This window comes from Crocodylus porosus, unplaced genomic scaffold, assembly GCF_001723895.1.
Source record: "Crocodylus porosus isolate Cpor-Errol unplaced genomic scaffold, CroPor_comp1, whole genome shotgun sequence".
Taxonomy (NCBI): domain Eukaryota; kingdom Metazoa; phylum Chordata; order Crocodylia; family Crocodylidae; genus Crocodylus; species Crocodylus porosus.
The window spans coordinates 71,811,247-71,818,736 of record NW_017728906.1 but is presented as its reverse complement, the minus strand read 5'-3'; the positions used below and the strand labels follow the sequence as shown (position 1 = coordinate 71,818,736).

Below are 7,490 nucleotides of genomic sequence, written 5' to 3'. Positions count from 1 at the left end.
TTGTTGCAATGCCACAATAAAGAGCAAAGCCCCACAACTAATCCTAGGCTTAGCAGTGTTAGATTATCCAGAAAAAGGGGGTAACCCTTTGTGTAGCTTAAACATTACAAGTAGACCAATGTCTGAAATGTAATCAAATAATGTATTGTGTTTACATTTGAAGGCTTCTTATTTATTGAACAGAGGAATCCCAGAAATGTGTATGGAGACTGGGCCAGGCCAAGGGATTGTGGAGGAGAAAAATATTTTAAAAATGGAATTTTTTTAATGTTTGATTTGAAAAAGTTAGTAAATATTTGGCTTTTGGTGTTGCTAATATTATTATTATTGAAAATTACATACAAGATTAAGTTAGCCAATTAAAATATTGTAGGGCAAATCTGGAAATTTAATTTATTCTTTAACACATTGCAAAGATATTTTGCCTAATTTAAGTACAGATTTCAGAATTTGTCAGGGTGCCAATGACAAAAAATCCACATGGATTAAGGAAGATGAAATCCCTTTAAAAAATAAAAAGCTGCACACTAGATTCATAAAAAGAATATAAACTATATCAACTAAGATTAAATTAATTTTTAAAAATCACATTGATAAGAACAGCCAGACATTTTTTTAAAAGATCCTGATTTTTCTGCTATACACTTACCCTCTTAATTTTGCTCCAGTATTGATACTAATGCTAGAGTTGTTTTATTAACAAACATTTAAATCATGACGTAGAAACATTAAATGAAAGACGATTGCATCATCTGTTCACAAAAATCACTCATCTGAAATACATCTCTTTGCCCAGATGACACACAATTCATAGCAAAACATCAGACTCACACATTTTATTTGTTTTGTAGAATGTAGTTTACAAGGAAGATGGTGCATTGGTTAAATTGTTCATTTAATGGAAACCCCCCCCCCCAACAATTCTTTCTCTGAATCAGGTTGGGGCTCTTGAAACAAAGGTTTGTAACTAAAAGAAAATAAAGATGCTTTGGCCTTCTAGTAGATAAGCAAAGAGAAAAAGGGTCAGAGTCTATTCCATCTGTTAGGTACGTAAGTTGACCTAGGTACTCAAATGTGATCCTGTTCCACCCTTGTCAGTTCCCTGAAAAAGTGTGTATACAAATGAACGGGTCCCCCTTCTCTCCACCGCCTGTGTGACTCAATCTTAAGGGTTGGATGTGTTACAAAAGAAGATCCATTAATGGATTTTTAGACAGTTGAACAATGGAATACAATCATACTTTGGCAACCTCTTTAGTACACTTAGATGTCCAATAGGTGGAATAGGATCTGTCCCACTTGGTTCATCTGTAGATGACAACCAGTTGTTTCAAAAATGAAAAATGCGTGTCTGGTTATTGTATACCGTAATCATCTACCACGTTGTCTTCAAAGGTCACGTTGTTCCAGTGTGTCTTTTAGAGGAGAAAGGAAACTGAAAGAATCACTGCAAGTCATGAGTAGATTTTGACAGATTTAAAACCTCAGATGTTACATCTGCCTCTATAATATGTCCAGGTCCTCTGGGAATTAGCTTTTAAACTTATCTGGGTATTCAAGTAGTCCTTAAGACTTTTTCAGTAGAATTAAGATTGCTGTAGTTGTTTTTTGAAAGGAAAAGAAAGTGTTATTGCTTACTACCTTTTAAAGGGATACATTTTGTTCCTAAACCAGTAAAGCAGTTAAAAATGTACTTAAATGTAAGCAAGGGCTAGTCTCATTGTTCCCAGTTTTGTCAAAAAGAAATACTCCCATACTTAAACATAAGCACTTGTTTGAATGCTCTATTGAATCAGGAGCTCGGAAATCTGACATGAGAACTTCCTCTTCACTACAGAAATTATTATTTTTGCATAGTTATACATACTTCATTCTACAGTACAGTGGGATAGTAAAAAAAATAAGGATAGGATGCTGTCCATCTAACATTCAAAGCTGTACACCACCCAGCACTAAACCGGAGAAACAAGAGAAATCTCCATATACAGAGTTAGGTTCCATGTAATGGATTAAGCAAAAGCAAAGCATGAGTATGACCCCATTACAAACTGAGAAATTAATCCACAGCAGTCAACTATCACTGACAAATCCACTGTAATTGCTTAGACAGTATAAAGGGATTTATATGTCAGTAGCCTGAAGGTCTAGATTGCAGTGAGTTGCAAGAGTTCATTAAAGAACCATTTCATACTCCTGTCAATCTGTCATTTGTTTCAGGTTACTGCTATAAGAAGAGGTTAACCCAAGTGAATAAAGGATCATGTAAGATGATTTTTTCTCATTTGTAAAGCTCATCAACTTGACGAGTTTTTGCTTCTGTAATAGAAGGCATTAAAAAAGGGGAGCAGAAAACCATTTGTACATTTTGTTTACAGTCAGGCCTGATCCAAAGACTCTGCTGCTTTCTGAGGTCTTTCAATCAGCTCTCTGGTGCCATTCTCTGAACATCTACAATACATTGCCCTTTTTTTGTTCAGATTTACTTCACTTCTCTTTGCTCAAGACAGACAAGTACCACCTTTATTTTACATTACAGTCAGAATTCTACTGTTCATTTTTAAGGCTCCAGCATTAAAGAAGACCAAGGAAAACTGGTATTTTCTTTAGAAAAAGCAATACCTGCCATTTCAGGAAAACTATGATAAGAGCTTTTGAAAAGGAAATCATTGGCCAGAGACATATTTTAGTGCTTTGTGAAATATTGTCTCTTTATACAAAATATGTTCCCTTTTCTATTACAGGAAATCAAAAACTGTACTGTTAAATTGTAGTCCAATAACAACATTTCATCTATTATTTTCTACACTGTGTGTTAAGAAGCAGAAATAGAAAGAATTGAGAAATAGTGAGTTTTCTTTTGGAATTTAATGAATCTTTCTCTGGCTATGGTTCAGGATTCATGCTTGTACTTGGACATATTTGAATCCTGGAGGTTTTAAACAGATTCAGATTAAGCTGAGACAGAATTTGAATCCTCGTTGTAACCCTAACATTATCTCACCTACATTCTACCAGCAAGAATAACACCATCAGCTTAAATGGATTTTTAATATTAGTTATTAAAAGGGAAAAGAGCAAAGTCTAATTCAGTCCCGAGAACCAAGCAGATTTTCCTTGGACTGATTTTTTTTGTCTGATATTGGTGATGGGTGAAGTAAGGGGCTCCATGACCAGAGGAAATTTAATATTCCCTCCCTTATGAGCAAGGGCTGCAGAGGAAAATATTGTATTCTTTGAGTTACATTCTCTGTGGGACTCCTTGGATATCTTTTATTAGACCAGCTAAATCATTGGAAGATTTTTTCTTGCAAGCTTTTTGGCACAAACACCCTCCTTCAGTCATAGGGAGAGTTTGCTGTTATTTTGTGTTCTCCTGGATGGAATAGAAGCCAATATCCAAAATGGAGAACTGTGAAAATACAGATGTGTGGCACTGAGGATCAGAGGGCATGGGAGACAATAGGTATGTGACAGGTCAGTAGTGGGAGAAGAAAAGGAGGGAATGTTGACATGGTGTTAGAATGTAGTTGGTAAAATGTAAAGAGGTTACCCGGGGTTATTGGATGGCAGGCAGGTTATAATATGCCATAAATACAATAGCTATATTTAGTCCATGATTTTTTTGTATCCAGTAGATTAATGACGTGAAGTTCATAGGCTTATCCACGAAAAGTGTTTTGTATATTCCCTTTGAGAATTATAACTGAGAGATTGGAAAGAGAGTGGTTGTCTTGCAAAAGGTGTGCATTCACAGGCAATTGGGTATTTTGTCTTTGATAGAGTTTGGTGTGCATTCATTCTGGTATGCAGCTATCATTTGGTTTCTCCTATATATTTTTAATCAGGGCATTTAGTGCACTGGATGAGATATATTGCATTTCTGGAGGTGCAGGTGTAAGATGCAGGAATAATGATGGTTCTGTGTGGGGTGTAGTTATTGTGGGAGTGGTTTATTATACTTGTTGTGTTGGCAGGTTTTAGGTTTTTTTGGCCTGGCATGGTCTGGATCCATTCAGTGTGCTTTGAGCTGTAGGAAGTTTGCTTCTGGTGATGAAATTGGTGAGATTCAGTGCTTGTTTAGATGTCAGGATGGGTGGTGGATTATTGCTTGCAAGGCATTAGGGGAAGTTTGATCTCAGGCTCCTACCTTAATTTGAATTGATTATCCTCAGCTTTTAAAGAAATTCTCATATGGAGAGGCCTTTATCAGAAGCATATCAGTTTAGCAGAGGCCAAAGGAAATAAAAAAGATGCCTATCTCAAAGTTGTGGGAGTCTGGCACAGAGCACAATAGTATAATTCTTGAGTAGTAGGTCACAGGAGTATCCAGAACCAAAAAAAAGTTCTGATTTGGCTTTTATTCAGCACCTACTGTTTTGCTGCAGGCCTGAAAATGTACTAAGAATGAAATTTACTTTTTGATGTCAGAAAAGATTTAACTTACACAATGTTCAGCATTATAAACATGAGCAGTTCAGGCCTGAGCAAAGGTAAGATTGTGCAGACTCATAGTCAAAATGGTTTCCAAAAGGTTAAAAAGCCTGTCTGACTCAATCTCGTATTGTATTATCTGCTTACTATAGAGTAAGAAATAAATTCCAAGCTAGAAAAATAAAAGAAAAGATATCACATTGAAATTGAAAAGGCAGGAGTATTTTTAGAAATGAAGAAAACAATTGACAACAATAGCCTTTTTAATACATTTTTTCTTTTACAGAAAAATTCTCTCTTTGAAAATGTTTTTTTAAAACAAACATTTTTGAGAAATGGAAGCAAGTGATTTTTTCCCCATTTTTTTAAATAACATTTTAAAAAACCTGCAAGTTTTAAATTCATAGCTTCATAGATTTTAAGGGACTGGAAGGGACCTTACAAGATTATCAGGTCCAGCCCCCCTGCATTATGCAGGAAAGACAACTGGGGTCAGGTGACCCCAGTAAAGTGACCATCCAGTATCCTCTTGAAGATTTCCAGGGTAGGTGATCGCACCACCCCTGGAGGGAGGTTATTTCAGTCTGGACCCCCTGACTGTGAAGATTTTCACAGCCTGAAATGGTCTTCCAGGAATTTGTGGCCATCACTCCTGGTTTCTCCCAATGGCATCCTGGTTTTCCCAAAGGGTGAACAGTTGTTCACCAAGTCCTTGATATATTCCCCTGCTGTAGCGGTAAGCTGCTACCAGGTCCCCTCTCAATCTGCTATCTTACAGGCAGAAGAGTCCCAGGTCCTTCAGCCTTTCCTCATATGGCTTGCCATGCAAGTCTCTAATCATACAAGTGGCCCTCCTCTGGGCCACCCGTAATGTCGTCCATGTATTTCATGAATTGTAATGACATTTTGTGTACATTTAATGAAATGTAGTGTCTTTCCTGAATGTCAGCATGCATTATCATGTTTTCTTTCCACTGTTTCCTTTTCATTGAATAATTTTTTAGAAAGCTGCAGTTTAAGCACATGGCTTATACAAATTCATATTAAGAAACAAACTCATTCCAGGAGAATTTGCTTGCACTCTGAATAGAAAGGCAAAGGAAAAATTAATATCTCCATTATACAGATAGTTATCTTGGGCACAGAAAGATAAGCTGATTCAATCAAGGTCACACATGAAGGCTGTTTCAGAGAGTCTCCTAAACCAGTTATACTGGTTATCAACAGGGATCCTGGTTTTCTCTGTTTAAAAAAATGCAAATTCTCTGAAAAAATCACATTCTCTATGATTCAAAACCCCAAAATTTGCATTTTTCCATGATTAAAATGAAACATTTCTACAGCTATCAATTGAACACAATGATTTATTGATGCTTCAGTCACTATAATAAAATAAATTCTAGAGCTCTATAAATTTTGCTGTATGATTTTAGGTTATTTATCATGGAAAATCAGAGCTCCCCCTGCCTCCATTCACCAGGCTGTCCCTCACACTACTTTGTGGCACTGAGAAGCCCTGATATGTCAGTGCCTTGCCCATGACATTGCCCCTCACTCCAAACCCACAGGCCCCTGGCCCTGCTGCTGTCCCTCACTTCCCACCCACAGACCCCGGCTTTGCCAGTGCCCCTCAATCCCCATTAACAGCCCCATGGCCTTGCCAGTGCCCCTCACCCAAAGCACCCCCACCCCTACTCGTGCCCCCCCATCCCCATCCCTGCCAGAGCCACAGGGCCAGGGACTTGGGTCTACAGACCTCTGCCTCCGCTAGCAGAACCAAAGCCCAGCTGGCACCCACGGGCTGCAGAGGTCTCTGGGGGAGGGCAGCAGAGTGGAGAGCCCTGAGTCTACATCTGCTCCTACCCCTATCCCTCAAACAAATTGAAGGAGCATGTACCCCACCCCCCAGGAGTGCACACAGTAGCAGAGAGACAGCCCTTCCACAGCACCTCCTCAGGACGAGCCACCCACTGCTCCATGCTGCTCCCCACCCAGTCCCTGTGGCTGCATATTCCTACCCCAGCCCCAGGCCCCAAGCCCCATACACTGCCTGGCTGGGCAGCACCTCCAGCCCTAGACCTGCTTAACTTCCTCACTATGGGGGTCTCAATTCTCCCTACCCCATCTTGCCTGCAGGGAGCTGTGGGAGCTGCTCTCCACACTGCCTAGTTGCTATGTACATGTGAACATGTGCGCATGCACGTGACACCCTCTGCCTGATCACCTCTTCCCGCTCCCCACAGATGGTTGCAGGGTGGAACTTTGTCAGCCTGCAAAGGGAACCCTGCCATTTCCTGCATTTTTCTCCTTTAAAGGAGGAAATCTGCTTTTTTCTCTTTAAAATGAGAAAATCCACATTTTCCCATGACAAACAGAAAACCTGGATCCCTGGTTATAACTTTTTAATTCCACTGGTAATATATAATGTATCCAAACCTTGTGTCACAGGATCCCAGAGCCTCAGAACATTACTATATTCATGTTGCATATTAATTGCTCTTTTTTTGACAGCTTCTCACCATTATCTGAGACAAAAGCAGCTATCAAAGAATGCTATTTTTATTTTTATTATTCATAATGAACAAATACAGATACTATTCCTTTTTTTATACACCATTTCTCTCACCACATGTGATCCACTATTTCTCTGAACAAGACTGAAACTCCGTCTTTCTATTTTACATTGTAGTCAACATAGAAAAAATTGTTATTTTAAAGGCTTTGACTCACAAACGTTATCTGTAACCAACACCTAAAATGTCTTTCTGAGGTTTGGAATCTAGGCATAAATAACATACAGAGGTAGTAGCTATTTCAGAGCTATCTACCTTTGACCACTCTCTGTCCACTGAATTTATAGCATTCCAACATTCTGAGCAGCTTCTAAAAGCAGCTGTTTTTTAAAAACCAACTTGCTGCAGAAATATTTCCTTACATTTTAACCCTAAAGTCATCATTGGCTTATGCCTACAATGATGTAAGTTTCTTTTTTCATTTTTTTTTACAAGTTTTAATTTTTGAAAACCAAAAATCTTTTACTAGAACAATAATTTTTCCCA

At 38.5% G+C, this 7,490-nt stretch overlaps 1 long non-coding RNA gene across 1 annotated transcript in view; it reads right to left on the bottom strand.

The window, feature by feature from the left end:
• Positions 1–6,026, bottom strand: part of LOC109305976 — a 15,132-nt gene extending 9,106 nt beyond the window's left edge. Inside the window, exons 1-2 of the long non-coding RNA XR_002099795.1 lie at positions 5,924–6,026; positions 2,458–2,463 (exon numbers count right to left, since the gene is read on the bottom strand). This is a non-coding gene — a long non-coding RNA (uncharacterized LOC109305976). The remainder of the gene's footprint in view (positions 1–2,457; positions 2,464–5,923) is intronic.
• Positions 6,027–7,490: the final 1,464 nt, after the last annotated feature.